Here is a 27,747-nt window from a genome sequence, read left to right on the forward strand (position 1 = left end):
ATTTCTTTACATTACAAGTTTCTTGTTATTCCACTGTGACGGCCGAGAGAGGAGTTGTTAACTCAAAGGCAGGATGCAATCAACTGAGTTTTATTAAGGAACACACTTCTTTATATACAAAATCTCAAGGCAACAGGACATGACCTGTTCGAGAGACAGACAATTTTACAAAGCAAAACGGAGACATGATCATTCAGGTTCTTTTCAGTGCGAGGGAAGAGCGCAGATACAAGCATAATATATACAACATAATTATGTACAATTGTGTGCCACACGGTTGGTACATGGCTCCCCCCCCCTAAAAATGACATACTGCACATGTTAAATAGGGCGCCCTGATCTAGAGAGGCGAACTGTAGGCGGGTCATCTGCCAGAAGATAAGCAGGTTTTAGACGATCAATGGAGACCCAGTCTTCTTTGCCCTGAATGTTTAGTAGGAATGCTTTCGGACTGCGTCGGATCACAAGGAAAGGGCCCGTGTAAGGGGGCGTTAGGGGTGGCTTGCTAGTGTCGTTGCGCAAGAAAACGTGCGTTGCAGAGTGCAAGTCCGTTGGTATGTGATGCTTCGCTGGGGGCTTGTAAATCTGGCGGCACGGAGTAAATTTTCCCACGACGTGACGTATGCGTTGGAGATCGTCGGAGGAGGTTGTAGAAGGAAAAAACTCGGCAGGGACGACCAACAGGTCGCCATACACCATTTCGGCTGCCGAGACGTCGAGGGCATCTTTAGGAGTGGTCTTTAGTCCAAGGAGGACCCATGGAAGCTGAGTAAACCAGTTGCAATCCTTGCAGCGGGACATCAAAGCTGCTTTGAGGGTGCGATGAAAACGTTCAACCATTCCATTGGCAGCGGGGTTGTAGGCCGTTGTCTGATGTAGGGTGATACCCAGGAGATTCGCTAATGACGTCCAAAATTGAGAGGTGAAAGTGGTTCCCCTGTCAGAAGTAATATGCTCAGGGATACTAAATCTTGAAATCCATCCAGAGAGTAAGGCAGATGTACATGAGGCGGACGTTGCAGTTTCCATGGGAATGGCTTCAGGCCAACGAGTGGAGCGGTCGATGACGGTAAACAGGTAACGATGTCCTTGTGATGTGGGTAGGGGGCCAACAACGTCGACGTGAATGTGTGCGAAACGACGCTGAGGTTGAGGAAAGGTGCCCACTCCAGAATCCGTGTGTCGATGTACTTTGGAAGTTTTGCAAGAAGTACAGGCGCGGACCCAGTCCTTAGCATCCTTAGAAATGCTGTGCCAAATGAATTTTGCCTTCAGCAGCTGTGCAGTAGAACGGCACGAGGGATGTAAAAGGCCGTGAATGAAATCAAACACCTGTCGGCGCATGGGAGCAGGAATCCAAGGTCGCGGTCTACCAGTACTGACGTCACAGAGGAGGGTGGTGTTGGAGTCTTCGAGGGGAAAATCTTCCCAACGGAGGGACGTGCAGGAAGTCCTACAAGCTTGATACTCTGGATCCTGTCGTTGGGCTTCAGCCAGGGCGTTGTAATCCAATCCCAGTTGAATGGCAGCCAACGTGTTTCTTGACAGGGCATCGGCAACGGGATTCATTTTCCCAGGGACGTATTGGAGGGTGCAATTGTATTCAGCCACGGCGGAGAGATGTCGGCGTTAACGGGCGGACCAGGCGTCAGACTGTCGAGTGAAGGCGTGCACCAGAGGCATGTGGTCTGTGCGAATGACGAAGGGCGTACCTTCTAAGAAATGGCGAAAGTGCACCGCCAGCAATTCTCGATCGAAGGTAGAATAACCCGATTCTGCCTTGGACAGTTTTCTGCTGAAGAAGGCCAATGGGCGGGGCGAGCCTTTGACCATCTGCTCGAGTACTGCACCAATAGCGACGTCGCTGGCATCAGTGGAGAGAAGGAGAGGGGCGTGTGGGATAGGAAAAGTGAGAGCCGCAGCAGTTGATAGGGCCTTCTTTGCATTGCAGAAGGCTGCTTCTTGAAGGGTACCCCACTTCAGGTCCTTTGGCTTGCCCTTGAGGGAGGCGTAGAGGGGAGAAAGAGTGGCGGCAATGGCTGGCAGAAAACGGTGATAATAGTTGATCATGCCCAAGAATTCCTGCAGAGCTTTGACGGTCGAGGGCGCGGGGAAGTTCTGAACGGCTGCTACCTTCTCAGGGAGGGGATGGACTCCTTCAGGAGTGATACGGTGCCCTGAGAACGACACTTCGTTGGCGCCAAAGGTACACTTGTCGTACCAGACTACAAGGCCGTTTTGTTGCAGGCGGTCAAGCACGATGCGTAGGTGACGGAGGTGTTCCTCTTTTGAGGAGGAGAACACAAGTATGTCGTCCACATAACATAAACAGAAAGGGAGGTCCCCTAAGAGGCCATCCATGAGACGTTGAAACGTTGCCCCAGCATTACGAAGGCCAAAACAGGAGTAATTGAAGGTGTATGTAACGGAGTGGTGATGGCGGTTTTGGGGATGTCTTCTGGGTTCATAGGCACCTGATAATACCCCTTCAGGAGGTCGAGCGTAGAGAAAACCTTCGCTTTGTGCAGGTAGGAGGTCACATCGGCAATGTTTGGGAGGGGGTAGTGATACGGTTCTGTTTGCATGTTCAGGCGCCTGTAATCCCCGCACGGACGGAGGGAGCCGTCTTTCTTCAGAACGATGTGTAAGGGTGACGACCATGGGATGGAGGCCTTTTGGCATAGGCCCATTTTCTCCATTTTGGCGAACGTCTGTTTGGCGGCTGCCAATCGTTCCGGTGCCAGACGTCTGAATTTTGCGAAGACTGGGGGTCCCGTCGTCTTGATATGGTGATAAATACTGTGCTTGGCAGGAACCGTGGGCGTTTGGCGAAGTTCTGGACGGAAAACTTCCTGGTACGACGTGAGGAGGTGGGGGTAGGCATCCGTGGGTGCGCTGATGTGGAGAGCGAGGTTAGAGGGGGCGGGTTGAAGAGGTGTCGACAAGTACGAGTCTGCGTTGACCAATCGTCGGTGGGCGACATCGACCAGAAGGTGGAAATGAGAGAGGAAATCTGCACCGAGGATTGGCATTGTGACGTCAGCAACGAGAAACTTCCAATTGAATTTACCGTTTCCGAACGATAATGTGAGGTTCTCGTAACCGTAGGTGGGTATCGCAGATTCGTTGGCAGCTACCAAGCGGACATCGGCAGATGTAGACAGACTACGTCGTGCCTTGAAGAGTTTCCTTGGCAAAAGAGAACGACAAGCACCCGTGTCTACCAAAAATCGCACGCCCGTTCCTGCATCCTGTGAAAAGAAAAGATTAGAAACATGGGAGGCCACCGCCACAAGCGATGGCCTACTTACACGTTTTTTTGGCCACTGACAATCCTTGGCACATTTCTTCGCGGTTGCCCCGAATCTGCAGTGGTAGTAGCAAAACTTCAGCAGATGGGAGGTAGTAAGTGGCTGTAGAAGTCGTTCGTTGGGGCGCGAGCGATTGGTGGGCGGTGGGCGGCTTTGTCGCCGCTTCGGCACGTCACGGGGTAGGCGTGTATGTCTTACGGCATTCATGTCAGCTTCGGTTGACGTTGAATAGGCATCCTCGTAGTCAGGGGTGGAGGCGTTGATGGAGATCTTGAAGTTGCTGTCCATAAGGGCGTTGGCTTTGGTCATCAAGTCCTTTATGGGTAAACTATCGACATCGGGTATGGCAGCGCGTACAGGTTCGGGTAAACGGCGTATCCAAAGGGCACGAAGTAGGTTCACCTCACGAGGAGAGCCGTCTGCGGCAGGTTGAAGGCGAGCGATACTGGTCATTTCCCTGAGGGCAAGCGAAGCCCTTTGGTCCCCCAATGGTTGTTGCTTTGCTATATGGGCGGCTGGTAACGGCGATTACTGCTGCAGAAGGTATGTTTTAAGGGCTTCATACGCTATTGGGGTGTCTCCTTGTTCACAAAGCCAGTCGGATATTTCTGGGAAGGTGTCCTCGGGTATCGCCGCAAGAACATAATCCGCTTTGGTGGTTGAGCGAGTCACGCCCCTGATACGAAACTGAACTTCTGAGCGCTGAAACCAAGCAAACGTTTCTCCGGTGGCGAACGGTGAAAGTTTCAATGGGGCAGAGCCAACTGCTGGAGTAGAGTCTGTCTCCGTCATAGTACCAACGATGGAGGGGCGAGGGAGGTGGGGGTGGACGGCAGTGGGAGCGAGTCGATTTCCGGGGTCACCAATGTGACGGCCGAGAGAGGAGTTGTTAACTCAAAGGCAGGATGCAATCAACTGAGTTTTATTAAGGAACACACTTCTTTATATACAAAATCTCAAGGCAACAGGACATGACCTGTTCGAGAGGCAGACAATGTTACAAAGCAAAACGGAGACATGATCATTCAGGTTCTTTTCAGTGCGAGAGAAGAGCGCAGATACAAGCATAATATATACAACATAATTATGTACAATTGTGTGCCACACGGTTGGTACACCACAAATGAAAATCATGTTCGTTCGCTGGAAAGGAGCAGAAATGACTCCATTCTCGCTTTATCTAAGCTTACCGGCTTTTTTATTTACCTGGCATCAACATCTTATAAATTTGGTACATGTATCACTCCTTCGCCAACGAAGTTGAGACTAGGTTATGTTTTGCCCCTGTTTGTCCGTTTGTTTGTGTGTGAACAACTTCTAGGCCCCAATTTTACTCGTAGAATAGTGAAAATATCAGGGATTAACTATATTCAGAAGTGAAAGTGATTCAATTGTGATAGTCCTCGGTCAAAGGTCAAGGTCAATGTCGATCTTAGGGTCCGAAATAAGCTGTCGTGGCAGAGGTCTGAATATTACTCATAGAGTAATAAAATGTTTTTGGGATTATTTGTTATGTTAAGACGTGGAAGTGATTCCATTTTGGAGGTTCTATGTCAAAGGTCAAGGTCAAGCAAAAGGTCGAAAAAAAGCAGTCGTGGCTAAGGTCTACTCTCTACTGAGAGCCCTCTTGTTTATATTTTATGCAGTGAGATCATCTTTGTTTTTAATAGAACTATTGATCCGTGAGATCAATGGAGGTGTCATAACAGCTTATGGGTGATAGTTTCTTTCCATCGCAAAGGAAATTGCCACAAATGTAGTAGATTAAGCATATTGAAAGAGCAACGTTGCTTTTCTTACTCATAAAGAGAATCAATATCACTCAATCTCTCACAAGATTCATAGGGTACCCGTCTGAAAGGGTATCTTCAATTTGCAAGTGTATGGCCTCTTTGATGATAAAGTGAAAAAACGATATCTCATTAATCCGTAGACACGGGATTTTATATATATATATATATATATATATATATATATATATATATATATATATATATATATATATATATATATATATATATATATATATATATATTTATATAACACACTACTGGATCAAAACGACATTAATCTACCCCAAAACTTTCCAACATTAAAAAATAATCGAACGTAAATTGGAATTAAAAGAAAACTAATAAGTGGAAGTCCATTTTTGCAGACGAAGGCTTATCAAAGCCAATCTCATTAACCTTTGCATCGGAATATGCTCTGCAAACGCAACTAATTTCCCAATGATTATTCTTATCATCTTTGTTCGTCATTGATTCGGTTAATGGAGCAGAGAGATCTTCACATATGATAAAGGAAAATGTGACAACGAACATCAAGACAAGATTATATCATCAGGATTTCATAAAAAAATGAATTAATAGAGATTCATTCCGAATTTAATCATTATTGAAAATTTATTTCTTTTCGCAACGACATCAGTGTTTTTCAAAATCCAATGAATTTTCCATAAATCAACAAAAGGACACTTTCATACAATTCTGTGACGAGAGAATCACTTGATCACTCTTTAGGAAGTCAATCATGCCGGAACATGTTCTTCTGATAAGAGTTTAATAATTTTGAACTTTAAAGAGCTCCATGAACAATGGAGTTATTTGAATTATGATGCTCAAAGAATTTGTGATTTTGGTAGTAATTTTTCTTTTATTTCTTCACTTTATAGTGTTGAAATATTTCGGGTGCGTCCAAATAATGATACATAAAGATCAAATTGTTGGAATCTTCGATTATTCATTAGTTTTTTCATCCTGTAAGTTTGGGTCTGCTAAACGAAAGATAAAATAACGTCACTTTGGAATCAAATAAATTTGGGAAATGAGAATAGAAAAATATTTAGAATGTTATTCCAAGTAAAATAATTTAAAGCTGAAGAATGTATAGAAATAATTTACTATTTTGAACCTTGGCTCCATTTTTATCTTTCTTTGCATTAGTTTTCTAATGACGAGATATTAAGTCTTTTTTTTTCGTATTGTATTTTGTAGATTCCTAATTTAATGAAGTAAAGGGCATATTGAAATCAATTAATCAATTAATTTGTAATTTTTCTCATGTTTAAAAACCATAAAAAATCGCATTTTAAGGATATATGTTTAGAAAATAGTGAAGTATTAAATATTTAAAGTGGATTTGTGCAATTCTCCAATTACTTCTTCAACACTTAATAACTTTCTTTTAATTTTTTCCATAGGAGATAAATTCTGAACGTATCAACTGAGTAACATTAGCATTCGAAAGTTTGCTATTGGGCCTCAACTCTTTTGATTAATTGTTGCTAGTCAATATCTTCCCGTACGATCTCTAAAGCCTGATCTATTCTTCTTTATTAATGAAATCTCTCTCTCTCTCTCTCTCTCTCTCTCTCTCTCTCTCTCTCTCTCTCTCTTAGTGTATATACCTATAATATATCAATCTATCTTCAATATCATTGAATGTAAGAATCAATTTGCAGTCTTAGAGACTTTAAGAGCCGAAAAACAGACGATTAATGAAGAATGGTGTGATATTAAGAACATATATCAAGTCAGCTGTTAGTGAAGTCTTAGGACACGCAGTTACAAGGAGAATTCCATTGATATCAAATGATACTTGGGATACTATAAAAAGGAAACAAAGACAGAAATTGATGGTTGAAAGTTTTCGAGGAAGTAATGAAAATTACAAGGTAGAACATGCCAAGTATTCCAGTATTGATAACGAGGTCAAAAGAAAAGCCTGGAATGACTGGAAAGAATATTTAGACAGTAAAGCAGATGAGGTTGACTATGCTATGAATTCAGGAAGGAGCTATGGTGTAAGAATTGCTCATAGAATTTTCAATGAAATCTCGACGGGGGCAAAGGCGAAGAAGGATATGCCCATAGAAAAGAGAGATGGCTCTGTTATAGCAATAGAAGATGAAGAAAGACAAAGTTGGATGTTAGTGAAGTTATGGATAGGAGATATGAAGGGAATAATTTCATTGATATACCTGAAGCTAATTAAGATCTTGATGTGCCCATGAATGAATTCAGTGTGTTTGAAGTCGAAGTTAGCGTGGTATGAATAGGCAAAACCTGATGAATGGGAGTTGGGAGTGTTGGTGAAAATAGCAACCCCCCCCCCCCCAAAAAGGGGGAACTGACTGATTGTAATAAGTGCAGAGGCATAACAATTACAAAAGTTGTCATGAAAATATAAAGCATGCTCATTTTAAAAAGACTAAAGAGAAAGATTTATGAAAAGCTGAGAGATGAACAGGTAGGATTTAGAAAAGGTAGGAGTTATACTGACTATTTTTTATTTTGATGGCATTTGTGGATTTGAAAAAGCCTTTGAGAGTGTGCACCGGTCATTTTCGTGGAGAGTCCTGCGTAATTATGGAATTCCTCTTAAATATATGTGGATTAAGTCTGTTCATGAGCATAGCAAGTGCAAAGTCAATGCTAAAGGAGTCTCATCAAATGAATTTCCAGTGAACAGCGGAATACTCTAATGGAATTTGCTGTCACCTATGTTGTTTATCCTCCTCATGGATTTTGTAATGCGTAGAACTGTCAGAGATGGTGGAGAAAGATTGACCTGGATTGGTAATAGAAATTTAGCAGACCTAGGGTATGTTGTTTATTCTGTCCTTGTTAGCAGGACGCCATTAGATTTATTTATTTATATAAATGAGAAACTTTATTGGGGTGAATTCATGGAAAAACTAATAAACGGCAAACACAATTTGAAAATAATATGAAAGAAATAGAAAAACGGATAAAAATTCGCCTCTGTTTCCTTTCTGTTTGCAAGCTAAGTTCTTTTGTTATCAACAACGGGCGCGCTACAAAAGTGCCGAATCAAAAAGATTAACGAGTTTGAAACTGGCCCTTAATGCAGTTACAAAAGCGCGCCAAGATTATTCCCTTTATTCTCACTATTTCATAAAGCTTGGTTTAATGTCTTAATGATTCACAAAGTATTCACTCTTCTTGTAACCGGTTGATTACAACTTGGTGGTCAGTCAGTCTGTTGTTTCTTAATCATTCAGAACTTCAGACTATGTAATGATTACAAGGACATCAGCAGTGGCATTGGCCACTAGCAAAAATTATCGTTTCGATTCCATTTCATTGGCCCTAAGGATTGTTGAAGATTGCTTGGTGTATGAACTTATAGAAAATGCACCTCAGGATGATATGTGTGTACGTTTTGTTATGAATTATATATCACTAAACTCAGGATTCCCTCCAGTGCAGTGCTTTGGGCTGAACTCCCCTGACATGCCAAACATACAAACAATGCTGCGGAATCTTTTCATGCTCAATTTAATGAATATTCTTATAAATCCCATCCATTTATAAATGTATTATTTGGATTTCTATTGAAGCTACAGAGTAATATCTACATAAGGATGAGAAGTAACAGCAAGCCTGCTACAGTGTGGAATCCTGAACAAAACAGGAACGAGTGAGTATGCTATTTTTTAGTACAAAAATATATATTTCAGAAGAAATATGCAGAGAAAATCATATGAAGTCTTGGTAACAGATTTAGACCAAATGAAAAATTGTAATAATCGAGGTGTATGACGAATACTTGATTATATAAACTGGTTTTGTTGATACATTTGCTTTTACATGACAAATATAGGATTATATAAAGAGTTTTAATAAAGAACTACAAGGACCAGCAGGTACTGAGGTGCAAGAAAAATGTTCTTACCTATATATATATATATATATATATATATATATATATATATATATATATATATATATATATATATATATATATATATATATATATATATATATATATAAATATATATATATAAAGTATGTATATATATATATATATATATATATATGTATATATATATATATATATATATATATATATATATATATATATATATATATATATATATATATATATATATATACACACACACACACATATATATATATATATATATATATATATATATATATATATATATATATATATATATATGTAAAGTATGTATATATATATATATATATATATATATATATATATATATATATATATATATATATATATATATATATATATATATATATATATATATATATATATATATATACATATATTGGTGTGCTACTGTCTTAAGCACACATTTGAGTATGAGTTGTTTTCAGATGTATTTAAATGGTTTACTGAATACATCTTAATGGTTTTTAAGTTTTATTGTGAATAAACAACTGAGTTAAACATCTCCATCACTGGAGGAAGCTGTGTTGGTCCACATGACCAATTCTGGTGAAGTTTAGATATGAACTGAATAAATTACCGATATCACAAATATCGTATGCTTGCTTTAACTTAACCAAGTGACGGAATCGGAAGACACCTGCATCCGGTGACGTCACAAACTTTCACACGAAGAGACAATGTGTTGACATTAAGAAAGAATGGCAACTTAGCATTATACATCCTGCTTACAATTTGAATGACTACAGCAAATCTCACGGTTAGCTCTTCCAACCAACATGACATATTACGTCATTTGTTTTAAACATGTAATATTACTATTCTAACTATTACATTAGTTCGGCCAGCTATCTCAATTTTTTTTACAAAAATTTAACAAGAAGCCGAAACATGGTTATTAGGTGTGACTGGACATATGTATCATTCTTTGTTTAACATTAGCTATATCCAACTGAGGACGAATGTCCAAATAGGCACATCAAAAAATAATAACAATAATGCACACAAAAAAGATATTACCAAAGCAAAAAGAAAAATGCATGATAAAACCAAGATCATATATATGGTACATTGCTAGCAAATGATTACATGGTACCAAAAACAAAATAAATTCTGACTTACAAATGATTCGGTAACTTGATAAAGAATAATTGTTACCTTTGTCAGAAACAAGATACTCAATTTTTAGTGCACAAATACGAATTCCTGGTACGTACACGTACCACGGTTTCGTACATATATATATATATATTTATATAAAGGGCTGATACATTTTATTAGATGCCCATAGATTCTGTTATATATCTTATTATATATTTTTTTTTTTCTCTTTTCTTTTTTAACATTCCGGCTTGTATATTTTTATTAGATGCCGAGAGAAAAAAATGATTTATATCCTTTTTTATTTTATTTATTTTTTAAATGTTATTTTAAATGTATTTTTAACAATGCAAATGTAGAGAATTTCTTTAATTACATATTACTAGCGTACTAATCAGCTTTTCATACAAACATCTTCCTGACAAATTACTCCCTTAGCGAATGAGGTGGCCACTCATACAGCTTTGAACTGGATCAGGTAGGGGGTATTGTCAGGGCTATTCAACTCGTTCCTTTGTAGCTGCTTGCTGTGCCGTAACCTACGCCAAACAAGGATGTTCACAGCGATAAAAATTATCACCGTTACACACAAACTAGCCTGTAATATAGGGTGAAGAATCTCTTTGTAAGTCGGTGACAGGTGGTCCTTTTCGGTAAGTTTCATCAACCGCTTTGCCACACTTCCGTTGTAGGGGAGAGGAAGTGCGGGCATTGTAGAGGTCCACGTGAAGTTCGCGAAGTAAGCTCGTTCTCTGATGATTGTCCGTAGACCAGTCACCATGGAATTCGGGGAAGTACCGATACAGCCATCTGCTGCGACGAAGATGTGGTTGAAGGATGTGGATCCGTCAGGGCATGATACATTGAAGCCGTCCTTGTCGTATCGTATCCACGAGCCATTATTTAGTCTGCAATTGAATTCCTTATTGTCAAAGGGATAAAGCTTATCCAGACAATTTTCAATTGTATGGGAGAGAGCACCGTCTAGCACTATACCTAACTCGCATGAATCCATTAAGTTTTTACGGAATTCAAATGAGTCAGCTGTACATATTTTTCTATCCATTGCGTCTGAACAGTGAGTTAATTGATTTAAGTCTTTAATGACCGTATATGTTTCCTTGTCTGGGGAAATCAATACGTGTCCTGTCAAACTGGATATTACTGGATTTGAGTGATTCGTCATGAAAGTCGGAAATGGTGATATCCTGTAAGATTGCCAGGCATCAGAAGAATCAAAGGGAATTGTAATCCTAATCTTGTTATTATCTACGTTTACTGTAATTAGGCTGTAATAAAATTCTAACCTATGTTCGTCTAACAAAGGAACATAGCCTAGTTTATCCCTTCCGTTCTCCAGAACTAATTTTAAGTAACGTATAGGCAACAAATGGGGCGACAATACACCTTTAGTTGCTAACGTGATAGCTTCTACATAATCCTTGGATTTCTCAATGAAATGTGCAATTCTGTTATGTATGTGATCTATCTTTGAATCATAATACGTTAATGTTGCTAACAAATCCTGTACTTCCATAATTTGAACGATATTATCTGAATGTTCATTTAACGAATCCATAATTTTATTGATTGAAGCTAACTGATCCCTTAGTTCTGACATAATCAATTCATCTTTATGAGTCAAGAACTCAATTTTCTTATTTTGATTACTAATTTTAAGACGATTGGAAAGTCCTAAACCTAAACTTGCAACAGACCCAAAGATGCTTAATGCAGCATAAATGAAAGGATTCCGTCTTTCTTTATGTTCGTGTCCTACAGTCCACATCAAAAGGTCATAAGCCAAAGATCCTGTCTCTCCAGTCTTATTTTTCAAGTCATCAGATAGCATCTCTGCAACTTTTAATGTTGATCCAAGCAAACTCTTAGTAGTCAAATGAAAATGTCTCCTATGCAACTCATCCAATGATGCAGAAAACCTTGAAATGGCGGTTCTTAAGCTAGTGACATCATTCTCTTGAAGAAAAATTGCTTGCATATGCACTTCAACAATTACGTTGGTTGATGTAATAAAAATGTCTTCTTGTCTTTCAACTATATTGCCATATTTAAAATATATATTCTTAGTCTTAGAACTCATCCCATACGAAAAAAATGTCTGAGCGAACAATATCACTCCCAACAACAAAAAATTCATCTTGGAAACCTGTAACGAGAAAAAATATATGTAATTACTCCTGTATTAAAAAGAAAACTTTTAGTCACAAAATAAAATTTTTCCTCACTTCTTTTCCTCTCTTTTCTTTTTAATTTCTTATGTGAGACAATGGTACTATTCTCTCATCCGTGGGTTGGGCTACGTTTTGAATTCTAAACCTATTGGCCGTTAATGTTTCTAAAATGTTAAATGGGCCTTCAAACTTAGGTGTTAGTTTATAGTTGAGCCCTTTTCTGACATTGATTTGAATATAGATGTTATCACCCACGGTATATGTTTTAGTTGGTTTCGCTATTTTATCATGATTCCTTTTCATTATGATTTGTGATTCTTCTAAATTCTTTCGAAGGATATCATATCGACTTATACTTGCATTTATACATTCTTTTAAAGGATTTGATAGATTAGTTGTAGGCGTTAATACATGGAAAGGTGTTCTAACTGGGGTACCATACAATGCTTCATGCGGTGACATTTTAATTGATATATGATATGAATGATTCAGAGTACTCAGTGCCGCCGGTATTGCAATATCCCAGTTGGGGTCTGATCCCCCTAGTGTTACCCTCAATATATTTAATATCTTCCTATTTGCTCTTTCCACTAGCCCATTCGACTCTGGGTGATATATCATGGTATTAATCTTCTTTATGTTGAGGAATTCACACAATGAGGTAAGAAAGTGATTATTAAATCCACCACCCGAGTCTAAGATTATCATGTGTGGAATTCCATGTTTACAAATGTAACACTCGTAAAACTTCCTAGCGCATTCAATCGCAGTTTTAGTTTTAAGCGCTATTAGTTCTGTATATCGAGTTAAAGCATCTATAATTACTAAGAGGTGCTTATTTCCTCTGTCTGACTCGTAAAATCCTGTTAACAAATCTAAATGTATTCTTTCAAAGGGTTGATTGGGAACAGGATAAGCTCCTAGGCTGACAGGTGTTTTCGTATGCCCTTTGTTTTCCTGACATGTGCGACAATTAGCTATGTGTCTTTTTATATCTGTAAGCATTGTATGCCAATAAAACAATGATTTGGCTTTTTGTGACATTAATGAGAACCCAGGGTGTCCATGTAATGGATTTGAATGCAACCAATTCAGGACAGTGGAAACAAGTGAGTTTGGTACTACTACCTGGTCGTTAGTTACATGTGGTGTATTGCGGGTTTTCCTTGTCACAGTCCTACATAAAATATTATCTTTGATTACATAATTCTGCTGCTTATACTTTATATATTCTTTTTCTTTATGATTGCCTTTCAAAGCATTTATAATTGTTTCTATTTTCTGATCTTTTCTTTGCTCAGTCTGTAACAATTCAGCACTCCAGCCTAAATTTTCTTGTTCAGATATTGTTTTTACAATAGGCATGGATGTTGATATATCTATTAATTCGGCTAAAGACTCCGTACAAGATGACACGGGGTTGCGTGATAATGCATCCGCAATGATATTTGCTTTCCCAGGTAAATACCCGATTCTTGCGCCAAATTCTTGAATGATTAAATGCCACCGAGTTCGTTTAGGGCTGTGATTGAAGCCTTTAAAGAACTCTGTTAGTGGTTTATGGTCAGTAAGAACCTTAACGGGATAACCGTAAATTATGAACTTAAAATGCACTAGCGAATTAACAATAGCTAGTCCTTCCTTGTCTATTACTGCATACTTACTTTCGGAAGTTCTCAATTTTCGAGAATAGAAAGCTATCGGGAAAAACTGTTTATCATATCACTGAAGCAATACCCCTCCTACTCCTAAGTCTGAGGCGTCTGTTGCAATGAAGAATTCCTTACCGAAGTCAGGAAATTTTAAGATAGGAGAACTACACAGTTCATCTTTCAAAGTATTAAACGCCTGTTGATGTTGCTCAGACCATATGAAATCTACGCCCTTCTTCGTAAGATCAGTTAAAGGAGCGGCTATTATTGAATAGTTGCGTATAAAACGCCTGTAATATCCACTACAACCCAGAAATTGCTGTATTCCCTTGACATTAGTAGGTATGGGAAAATTACGTATAGCCGACACCTTATCATGGACTACTTTAAGACCTTGGCTTGACACCATGAAACCCAAATATATTAATTCTGTTTTGAAAAATTCACACTTACTAATCTTTACCCTTAAGTTATGTTGTCTTAATCTCTGTAGTACTAGTTCTAACTTACGTAGATGTTCTTCTAAGGTGTTGGAAAAGATTACAAGATCATCCATATAGGCATGCAATATATCCCCTAACAAGTCTCCAAACACTATGTTAATCATTCTTGTAAATGTTATAGGAGCACAACGTAAACCAAAAGGCATCCGCAAAAATTCATAATGTCCCCTGGCTGTGCTGAAGGCTGTGTATGGGATACTATCTTCTTCTAATGATATCTGGTGAAAGCCTTTAAGTAAGTCCAAGCTGGTAAAATATTTATTCTGACCTAACAAAGACAAAATATCGTCAGTACATGGCACTGGGAATCGGTCAGGGATCGTTTCCTCGTTTAGACGACGAAAGTCGACGCAGATACGCCATGTTCGATCTTTTTTCGGTACAACTATTAAAGGAAAATTATAAGGGCTATTTGATTTTCTAATGACTCCTTCCTCTAACATTTTACCTACTTCATCATTTATTTCATTCTGGAATTTCATAGGGAGTCTGTACGAGGTTACATATATAATTTTCTGTTTGTCTTTTAACCTTATTTGATGCTAGATCACATCTGTTTTTCCTAAGGATCCATCCGTAGTGGAAAAGACATCTGTATATTTATTTAAAAGTTCAAAAATTTTCTGCTGAGTTTCTTCGTCTTGAATGTCCTTACTGATTTTATTTTTAATAGATCGTAAAAGGGATTCATCCGCAACTGATTGAGAGTGATTGATTTCAGCAACGGTAAGAATACGATGTTTATAAACTTCTACATCCAAGATATGTTGATTTTTGTGAATTACTAAAGTGTTATTTAAATGATTACAGACTTCGATATTACATTGCTGATGTGAGCCTACTGTATAAATAGCTTGTGTGACAGACAATCCGTTAGTTTTCAAAGTATCGGAAAGGATTAATATTTCAGATCCCGGTAGTGTTTTCTTTATTTACACTATTAAATTCGAAGGTATGTTTGGTTCGATATATTGCGTGCAAGATGATATTACGGGTGAACGAGAATTCTGCTGGGTCGCGTATATTATTTCTTTATTAGTGAGACAAGTTATTGGTTCTTCAACGTACGTTACGGTTACATTTGTCGTCTCCTTTTTATCCAAAACTGACTTTAAAGTATTAGAAGACTTATAGAATTTCCCTTTGATATACACGCCGTGCTTTGCAGGAGCTAAGATAATGTTTTGATTTCCCATAGATAGGTATCCTATAATTACAGCTGGATACATATTAATGTTTTTCACAACAACAAATGTATCGGCAAACGTGCGATTACCGACTCTGAACTGAATATGAGTTATGCCTATGACGTTTAATTCATTATTTCCTATACCTGAAAGTCTAATTCCTGATTTTTCAATCGGAAAGTTTGAAAACAACAAATGATGCGTCTTCAAATCCATAATATTACGTGGACTACCAGAGTCAAAAAATAACGTAAAGGACTTGTGTTCTAAATTTACAGCATATAAGGTTGGCCGTAACTCATTTTGGCTTATTATTGTATGAATACGTTGCAAATCTACGGGAGCATGCACTGTTTTACTTAATTCGGCCGTGTGTTTCATAGGAAAATCTATTGTCTCACAATTATCTGATAAAACATTAAATTGATTATTCAATACTATTGATGTTTACATAAATGACCTTGACCCAACATCACTCTCTTCCCCTCTAGAGTTAACTATGTGGTATTTGCTTTGCTCTGCACATTCTGAAAATTAGGCTGACTTTGCGAGGTCTGGTTTGACGGCCCAGGCTCAGCGATATTTGAAGAAGTGTTTGTTTGTTTCGGACTCTGAACTGCATTGACATTTTGTTGTTTCTTCTTATTGTTAAAATGAGGATTTTTCTTTTTATTTCCATATGGAACTGACTGTGGAATTGACTGTGTATTTCTAGGATATTGTTGTGTCTCACGCGCGTAACATTGACTATAAGAATGTGATCCTGTGTTGTGAACTGAACAAAATTTCGTTCTACAGTCTGCGCTTATGTGACCTTGACGTTTGCAGTTGTAACACGTCACTTCCGCTACTGGATTATTAATTACGTTCACTGTTTGTGGTTTTGTTTCATTCTTAGCAAAAACTTCGGGATCGAGATCTGGACACTTGTACATGTGTTTCTTTATCTGTTTATAGACATCCAATTCCGTACTTGCAGGCATTAACTTCTTATCAAAGCACCGCACTAAAGCTTCAGGCAACATAAGTGTCATGCAAGTTAAATACATTAATCGTAAAAAATCTTTCACGGAGATATTATCGTTAGTAACCCAAGTGGAATTACCTAAAATGTCCTGATATTCGTTAAGCCTATCAGCTATGAGAGCTGCTCTCTCAACAACATTAAGCCGATTCATAGTGGCTTGATTAAGTGTATTTCGTAACGTTAACACTACATCCAAAGCTTCCTCACCCCCATAAATCGCGCGTAACCTAACTTTGAAATCATCCCAAGTAACTGCTTCCTGAAATGAAACACCTCTTAAATACGCACTCGCATCCCCCTTAGAAAAATCTATAAAACTTTTAGCTTCTTGTAATTGTACAAAAGGATCTACGATTTGTTTGGCATTTAAATGGGCATCAACAGATGAAATCCATGACTCCACACTTTGTGGCAAGAACCCGTTGACACGGCCTTGAAAAGGAAGGATTGCTGACCTGGCATTTACAAGCGTCACAATTGGAGGAGGATTAGCCTGGCCTACACCACTAGGTCCAGGGGTAGGGCTGACAGGAGGAGCCATGACTGCTGTATTTTTTTTTTTCTATCTCTTTGACCCCTTTCAATCCTATCAAAATATCTATATGAGTACAGACGCCCACTGCGTAAACGCATATGTATAATAAAATTCCCCCAACAATGTTACTAATCCCAATACATTTCCCCCCAAAAGTTTATGAAAGAAAAAGGAATTAGCACAAAGAAAGAAAAATTCTAAATGAGAATTCGGAGTTTCTTATAACAAAATTTAGGAATTCACTCACCCCAGTAATAATTGACTAACGACTTGTGATAACTACACTTCACTGCCCAAACTGAAATGAATACAAAATCTCTGTACTTAGCTTTATATGAAGTCGACACGTCCTCTCTCTCTCTCTCTCTCTCTCTCTCTCTCTCTCTCTCTCTCTTGATGTTTTGTTAGCGATGTCTCGTTCTAGTTTCTTGTTGAATGTAGTTCTTCCTGGATATGTCTTGCAATTGTTGAACGCCAGTCCTTGGGTTTCCTAGGATGTTGATTGAAGATTCAATTTGTATACTAACATATGTTGGTGTTAGCTTGTCCGTTGGACTTAGTCAAAATTGTAGATTCTTGTAGATAGTTTTGAGTTCTTGAAGATCTTTATCAGGTATTACAGCTTTTATTTTGAAGTCTTGAATCATTCTCTGGTTTTACAGCTATTTATTTTGAAGTCTTGAAGATATTTCTCTAATTCTTAGAGTTTAATCGCTGTCTTAGAGTTTAATCGCTGTCTTAGAGTTTAATCGCTGTCTTTGAGTTTAATCGCTGCCACCATTTATTGGTGTGCTACTGTCTTAAGCACACATTTGAGTATGAGTTGTTTTCAGATGTATTTAAATGGTTTACTGAATACATCTTAATGGTTTTTAAGTTTTATTGTGAATAAACAACTGAGTTAAACATCTCCATCACTGGAGGAAGCTGTGTTGGTCCACATGACCAATTCTGGTGAAGTTTAGATATGAACTGAATAAATTACCGATATCACAAATATCGTATGCTTGCTTTAACTTAACCAAGTGACGGAATCGGAAGACACCTGCATCCGGTGACGTCACAAACTTTCACACGAAGAGACAATGTGTTGACATTAAGAAAGAATGGCAACTTAGCATTATACATCCTGCTTACAATTTGAATGACTACAGCAAATCTCACGGTTAGCTCTTCCAACCAACATGACATATTACGTCATTGGTTTTAAACATGTAATATTACTATTCTAACTATTATATATATATATATATATATATATATATATATATATATATATATATATATATATATATATATATATATATATGTACAGTATATACACATGAATATATAAGTATATATATATATATATATATATATATATATATATATATATATATATATATATATATATATATATATATATATATGTAAATTTACTCATGCATATATATATATATATATATATATATATATATATATATATATATATATATATATATATATATATATATATACATATATATATATATATATATATATATATATACATATATATATATATATATATATATATATATATATATATATATATATATATATATATATATATATACATATATATATATATATATATATATATATATATATATATATATATATATACATATATATATATATATATATATATATATATATATATATATATATATATATATATATATATATATATATATATATACATATATATATATATATATATATATATATATATATATATATATATATATATATATATATATATATATATATATGTATATATATACATATATATATATATATATATATATATATATATATATATATATATATATATATATATACATATACACATTAATATATATATATATATATATATATATATATATATATATATATATATATATATATATATATATATATATATATATACACGGCCGCATTAAGGTGTGTGAAGGCCCCTGTGCACAATGCTATGTAGTGGCCCTGAGAGTGGTAAGGAAAATGCGAGGGCGAAAGGGCCTAAGCCATCTAGGCATGGTGTCTGGAGGCCACTTTAGGCCCCAGAAGCCAATGGTTCTAAGATGGTCTGAGATGTATTCTGAACATTTATGGGATACTTCTGGACAGGTTTTAGCGTGTGTTATTCAGAAACAAAATGGAGAGAAAAATATGGGATTCTTACTTCCTAACGCTTTATTTTTAAGCCTCTGTTACAGCATGCACTCAAGCCAAAGTCTTTTAAATCAATATCCTTTTAAGAGAAAAAAAAATCCTGTGTTTCATAACTGAATAACATGAAATCTTTAATATCTATTTAAACAACACATAATGGAGTGGAGAAACACCTCATCTGATAACCAGGATATGAAGCAACTACTGTATAATGGATAATGTTAAAGTAATTATACCGCCTAAATATTAAGTAACTGAAGCTCACTTAAGATAGTTCTTGGACAGTTGGACTTTAGGCTTTCCTATTTGCAAAGTAATGTATGACATCATCAAAACTTATCTGTTGCAAAATGTCATGCTCACTGCTCATCAGTGTGAGGTGGTTGAGGCGTTCTTGTGCCATTGATGTGCGCAGACTGTTCTTGATTAGCTGGCTGAAGGATTGCTCTCCAGAGCAATTGCACACCAGAAGTGTCTTGGACCCCTTTCTCTATAATTAACTTGTACAAGAAGTGTTCATAAGATATTTGGTATGCCTGGCCGTTTACAAATATCTTGGCAAATTCACTGAATTGGACAAGCTCTACACCAAGGGTCATGTCCAGATCTTCACTGTATGTGTTCATAAGCTTTGCAGCAGCTTGTTCAATCTCAACAGCTGTCATGTCATCTAGACAGCGCAGGAAACATATTCTCGTATATGTGGCCAATCATTGTTTCATAGAAACCACAAATTGGTCAATGACAGGCAGAAAATTTAAACTCGGAATTTCTGTGCAGTACAGAGTTTTGCCTCACTTCCTCGACCATAATCTATTCGATTCAGTCGCACACCTGGTGGCCGATTGCGTGTCAGAGTGTGCTTGTAAGTTGTTGTCCCTGATTTATCTTCTCCTTTGGCTTCATATTCACTAAACAAATCAAACTTGGCTTCAATGAACTTCTGCAATGATGTTAATTTAGCAACTGCAGTGTGGAGGTCAGCCTTTGGATCTTGTAATATGTGACTGGTTGCATTTACTCTGTCAAGCACTTCCTGCCAGAATACTGCATTTATCCCCATCTCAAGTTGGCACATCTGATCATACAAACCTTTTGCTTCACACCGAATTAAATCTTTCTCATCTTTGTCATTTTCAATTTTCAATAATGCCTCCTTAAATGATGAATAGCCTTGTTCAAGGGCTTTACTGGCATCAACTCTGCATGACCACCATGTTGTGATAACTTTTCTGTACAAGGACAGAGCTCCCAGCTGACTTGAATGTTTCAGTCAGAACCTGGTAACAATGTGTAGATGTAGTGAAGAAGACAGATAAATTTTCAAAGAAATTAAAAAAAAAAAAAATGCCACAACAACGGCAAACCATTCTGCTGAAGCCTTTTAACCAAATTTATAGAGTGTCCTGCACAGGGAATCCATTATGCCCGTTTGTTTTATGCCACCACTTTAGCTTGCAGACCGTTCCATCTCCTACTCATGGCACTAGCATTATCATAAGACTGACTACAGTAGTTTTGTAGGTCGATGTCATGAGTGTTGAGAAACTCCATCAAACCATCAATCATCTCTTGTTCCTTGTGACCTTGGCTTGGCAGGAAAGTGACAAAGCGCTCAACTGGTTCTGTGAGCTCCATGAAACGAAATATGACAGTAAGTTGAGTAACGTGACCTTCATCTTGGGTGGGGTCTATAGAGAATGAATCATGCTTTGATTTCTTCAAACGCAAGATGATTTAATTCAAAACCTTCTTGCCCATTAGCTGGATAAGCTCCTCACATATGCTTGAAGAAAGGTAGCTCGTATGGCCACTTCCACTATTTGCTTGGTTTTGAATACGTTGCTTCAGATAATCATCATATTCAGACAACAGCTCTAACATACCAAGATATTTTCCATTATGAATGGATCCAATGATCTGATCATCACCTCTTATGGCTAGGCCTCGTTCACATAGAAATAAAAGCACGCTCACAAATCTTTTCAGAACACTCTGCCAATAATCCTCAGCTTGGGGAACTTGTTGTGTCAACTCATGGTCAATTGTCCGTATTTCTGCCGTCCGTATCCTCAGTGCCAGAACACATTGGAAGTGATCTTTCAATGTTTCGTGGTATATGAGTCTAGCACTAGCATGCCTCCAATCACAGAATCCTCCATGTGTGAGCTGTGATCGTGGAGCTGACATAAGTTTGCAGACGTAGCAGTAGACACTTCTAGTACTTGAAGAAACCACTACCATGATTGACTGATCACTTCCCCATTGTGCATGCGTCATACGAACATGCCAACTGTGCACTTGCGAGTTTTGTTTTCTCCTGTCTGTTGTTAGGACTTCTGGTAAATCAGTTTTTCAGCATAATGCTGCAAATCCTTTGAACCTTTCTTTATCCAGTAATCTACCACCGATTTACTCAGATGGTCAGGCTATTTACCAATGTCAGTATCTGTACCAATGGCCTCTGCATCAATCATCATCTCATCATTAGTATCTTCTGATTTTTCTGGTGGCTCAGGGTGTTCATACTGTGATTGCTGTTCATCTGAAGTCAGAGTTGAGATCTCTTGTTGACTTTCTTTGTTCTGTTCAGATCCTATTGCATCTTTTTTAGATGTTTTAGGAGTCTCCATTCTGGTATATAGGAAGTCTGTCATACGTGACATTTTTTCAAGTTCTTTTGCTTCTTTTTCCTTTTTTTCTTTGGCATGCTTTCTTTTTCTTAGCTCCACTGGCAATTGTATGGCCACCCTTGTGCCCGTCACCAAATCCCCTTATGATGAACTCTGAAATGGAAAACAAAAGATTGTCTGAGCTTTTGCTGAAGCAAAGGATCAGAGCCAGGTCCAGTACAGAAAATAAAGAGAATCATTACAACCGCAGAAGATATCAATTACGAAACCATAGAAAATGTAAGAAAATTAGTTATAGCAAACTTTTAAAAAGTAATTCAGACTATTATAGAAAAGAGAAATAAAGGAAATCTATGTTATACTTTCTGATGGTAAGTATACAGTACGGTCTGTACCAATGCACTGGCTAGCGATACCTGCGTCTAATAAGGGTTGAGTCGTGAGCAGAGCTGCCAAACACATATTACAGACTTTCATGTTATTGATTTTACATGATGAAGAACAATATAAAGATATGTTTAATTTGTTTATAACTGATTTGTTTGTTTTTTATTTTGGTTTTGACTCATTGTTTGTATTAATTTTACTCTCTCCAAACATCCAATCCCTTTTTGGTGGGGGCCCCCTTGATGTGGGGGCCCCTGTGCATGTGCACCTTGTACACAGTCCTAGGTGCGGCCCTGTACACACACACATACACACATACACACACACACACACACACACACACACACACACACACATATATATATATATATATATATATATATATATATATATATATATATATATATATATATATATATATATATATATATATATATATATATATTCCTTTTTAAATATGCTACTTCCATGTCCCCGTTGGAATAAGTGGGGGGCATGAGATGATATCATCTGGCTAACGGAAGAGGTAGGTGATCATTATTGAACAATTGGACTTAGCGGATAGCGATAAAATGTGCCTTGATTTCAATTATTCTACCGAGCTTTTCATAGCAATATCTCAGCAATGTTTCCCATGATTCTAATATGTTAATCTGCACTTTCGTGAAACGTCGATATAGATTACTTTACTGTACGACTTCGAACTCTTAAAATCTCGAGGGATATTAATGCGCCTTAGAGCGCGGCCTATTGTCTCGTAAAATGATGTTTTTTTTTACTTAAACTTTTCCTTTAAATGGCCGGGTGTTTTGCCTGACATATGCTATCTGATAGCCCAGGAAACACATTTACAGCGAAGCCCCTACTCCTGGACCTCCCACAGGTACTTAATTGAATTCCCTACCTTTTCCGAGAGCCAAACTCATTTGACCCAGATTATCCTTTGTAAATTTTATTGCCTTAACCTCTGCCCATCCCAGATTAGAAGACACTTATAACATGTCCTCCACTAGCAAGATTAAACACCTATCTTAACGGTTTCTTCATTTGTAAACGGCTTAAAATTCCTTTAATGCCCTCATTTCCTCTGGGCATCTCTACCCAATTATGTTTGTTCATTCTAGATAGGACGCCATTTTGTTCGCTGTGGCCCATGGACACATGCATGGGTAGACATCGCAGCCTAACTCTGCTAAAACCGGGATAGAAGACACGGCCGTCGAAAGGTCTCCCCAAATTTACTCCTACTAAGATAGAAACGCTTTAATCATAAAAGAGAACCATTTAATCAATAGTGTGAGTGTGTGAAGGCGTGCAATGGTGACTCAAAGTTTTATTCTGCTATAATTTTTTTTATTTTAACTTGTGTATCTCACCCTTTCGTTGTCTGAGTAAATATTTTAAACTTTAACAAATAAGAAACAACGGGAACTTCGTTTTGAGTATTCCTATCCTAACTGATGAAAGCTATCTAAAAACCTATTTGAATCCTAAAAGTGAAATCCCCTCTTTTACCGTATTTCTATGGTTAATTAGAGATTGTTCCTTCTACATCCCACCCCCTTTCAACTAATACTGAACTTTCGAAGTCAGAGGACTAAGGGTTTACATGCAAGAAAGTTCACGGTGATTCACGGGCCGCTTTATTTAATGTATTCTCTTCTGATCGTGAGGTAAAATATTGTACCCCTTTTTATAGACCCCATTGCAGATCCTGGAGAAAAGTGGATACCGTGATTCCTATCCACCACATATACATGTGAAGTATGCAAATGATAGGTTATTTTTAATGAACCTACTACAGCATATAAAAATATATTTTAATAGATATTATGACAGTTAAGGAAAAATCTAATGAATGCTGGAAATCTTGAAGATTTCAGAAAGCTCAGTACCAAGCACGCACACTAATACGTGGAAGTTAGAGCGGAAGTAACTTCATCTAAAAAGAGCTGTGATTCAGAAATAAAGCTGTGTTCTAGTAATAATGGGATTCTTTATGAAATTATTTTATTAAATGAATAAGAATAATTTTAGTAGCATCATAGAAAATTATGTGAGAATAAAGATCTTTTATTACAAAGATCCTTAAAAGCATTTTGGGTCAGAGGTTTGGTGATGTACCACGTGACACTTACAGTATGTGTTAATTTGTTCCTGAAGTTTGGTATATAAATCTATGGAAGTTCAGTTGTGACCGTCCTTCAGAATGCCAATACAAATTGAGAGCTCTGATATCTGTTCTCTTCGACATCTCTGACTCTCAGGTAATATGAAATTTCAATTGTATTTGATCTATGCTTGGGAAGTGAAATGTAAATAACTGTCTAAGCCTAGTGTACTTTTGTTTTTGAATTGCTTTAACGAAATGAAGTTTTAAGGAATCACTGTTTAATCATTGTATATTCATTAAGTCTAACTACTTAGTAGCCTAAACTGTTACTTAACATATTGTTATGAAATGAAGTGTTATTACTTATTTGCTAGAATCTATCTATATAATTTATACCCATGCTCTGCATGTAACAGTACAAAAGCGTCTTCGACAATTCTATAAAAGAAAATGGTCTTTTTTATTTTTTACGATTTAGCTGAGGCAAGTATGGATTAATATGTAAATTATGACTATCAAAGCCTTCAAGTGATTATATAGTCTGGTATCGCTTTATATGTCCTAATTGATAAATTTGTAAGTATTGTATATTCGATTTTTCTTTAATAAAATCATATTTTTGTAAGCTATCCATATTATTTAATCATCTGACTTTTCTTTTGCATAAGAGTTTAAGAACTTTGGACTTTGCCTCTGAGTCAGTCTGTGAGCAAATCATAAGTGAAGCTATTTACAGGTCTGGTAACTGCTTGGAACTTGTATACACCGATTCCTCTGGTGTTAAAACATGTAATGTTGGTTCTCCAGTTTTGACATCTGATCATACATTGATTTCTTAGTTTTGAACCCTTAGCAGCCTGTCCCTGAAGTACCATACTCGTGTAAGATTTATATGAAATCTCATGCAGACTTTGATGGGATATTGTATGATATTTTGGGGTTGAATTGGTCACAGTTTTATAGTAATGTTAATCCTGTTGTCCCTTTGAATGTGAATCTAGTCAAAATAATTGATAGCCGTATCCCTTCTCGTGTGCTAAGGTACCGAATGAAGGACAAACCTTGGTTCAATGATGATTGTAGACATGCTTATTTAGAGAAGCAGGAGGCCCATCAACTTAAGAAAGGTAACCGATCATATTTGACGTGTAATAGCTATACTCAGATTAGAGATTTTGCTCAGAAAGTTTATGCTTCTACTGAAAAGGAATACAATTTACCCATCAAAGAAACCCTTTCTGGTACAACACAAGTGCAAAAGTGTACTACACTTAAATCTGCACTCTTTGGTGTAGATGTGACAGTTCCTCCTTCACTTAAACCAGATAGCTCTCTCACTCACTGTCTAAAGGAAAAGACAACCCTTTTGGTAGATGTGTTTGACAGTAAGCAGAGTAATAAGAAACTCAAACTTCTTCATTCCTGTTTTCCTAAGGGTAAATTTACTTGTTTAGCTTTTCGATCTCGTGAAACTAAAGCTCTCTAGATGGACCTTCATCTTTATGGAGGTGTAGACCGAAATGGTATTTTTTCTTTGTTTGTTTTATAAAGACTACAGATTTCTTAGCTCTAAAGTTATCTGCTATTTTGCACAAGTTAGAAAAAAGAGGAGCTTTTAGCACCTGTTGAAGAATTGCTAATGTTACTCTACTATGTAAATGTGTTTCTGATAGCTCAATTGTTAACTGATTACCACCCAATTTCCATAACTCCCATGTTACCTAAAGGTTTTGAACATCTTTTGTCAAAACATCTTAATCGGTTTGCTTAAAGTAATCATCTGTTCCCTAGTTTGTAATCTGGTTTTCGTAAAGGTCTTGGAGCATGTGATGCCCTTCTCACAATCTCCAATGCTCTACAGAAATTTCTTGATTGTGGTCAGGAAGTTTGTATGATTTACTTCGATTTTAGTGCTGCCTTTGACCATGTTAGTCATGAGGCCCTTGTTTTCAACCTCAAACAGTTGGGAGTGGGTGGGTCTTTCCTTGGCATCATTGTTGAATTTTAAAGTAATAGATGGCAAAGAGTTGTTGATGATGGTCACTATAGCGAGTATAGGCATGTGATATCTGGTGTTCCTCAGAGTAGTGTTCTTTGTCCATTATTTTTATGTTATATACATATGACATGTAGTTCGGCCTAGAAAACAAGCTTGTTGCATATGCAGATGATGCTACTCTCTTTACATCAATTTCATCTCCTGAATGTAGATCTGGGGTTGCTGAATCCCTTAATAGAGATCTAATCAAAATTAGAGCAAGGTGCAAATTATGGGGTATGAAGTTGAATCCAAACAAAACGCAAAACGGATTTTGAAGCGAAGCGAAAAACTATTTTTGGGTGAGATGGTTATGTCGTCCTGATGGAAGGTTCCTTTAGGCAGCTTTCTAAGGGATATTTGGCTACAGTGATACTTCCAGAGAACTGACCATAGGTCTCCAGAATTCTAACTCCTGGCGCGAGTATCCTTGAAATTTCTCTTAAGGATATCGCATAATATCAGGGGACGTATATCTTGATACGACACATGGCAATCTTCAACCCGAATAGCGTTTTCGCTTTAAGGAGGAAGAGTGGCAAAAATGAAGGGGAGCCGTTATCAAGGCTACCCTTCCTCCCGTACTATTACAGGGATCCAAGATGGCGCTCATTCCTTTTTTGGTAGCGATTTTGCACGGTGTTTTCCCTGTTCAATCTAGCGTTCTAGATTGTTTATTGGAGGATTTATCATGTGTTCTATGGAGCCTAGCCGGTCACCAGAGGCGCCATTTTAGGCGCTGTCTTTCGTCATGCATGCTTTAATTAGTCAGCAAAACAACATTTCTGGTATTTAACTTTAATGAATTATAGCTATTTAGGCAAAATTATACTAGTGAACTAGTGAAGATATGATTATGCATACAAATTTCCTCTTCCTACATGTGTTGATCGTATAAACTAGAGTCTTGGCGATATACGTAGCCGAGATCTCGCCCTGCGCTAGGCTACCTAGCCTATGCCCTTTAGTATACTTTCACACATTATCCCAGTTTACCCTTGTGTATCGTTTTATCAATTCAACAGGAGATAGATTATCTTCTAGAATTAATTATATAACTCGATACTCATATCCTGCGGAGAATTAAGGGTAATTCCTCCTTCCTTCTGAGTGCCGCCATAAGCGGCAACCCTATCTTGGTC

Source organism: Palaemon carinicauda, chromosome 6 (genome assembly GCF_036898095.1).
Source record: "Palaemon carinicauda isolate YSFRI2023 chromosome 6, ASM3689809v2, whole genome shotgun sequence".
NCBI lineage: Eukaryota > Metazoa > Arthropoda > Malacostraca > Decapoda > Palaemonidae > Palaemon > Palaemon carinicauda.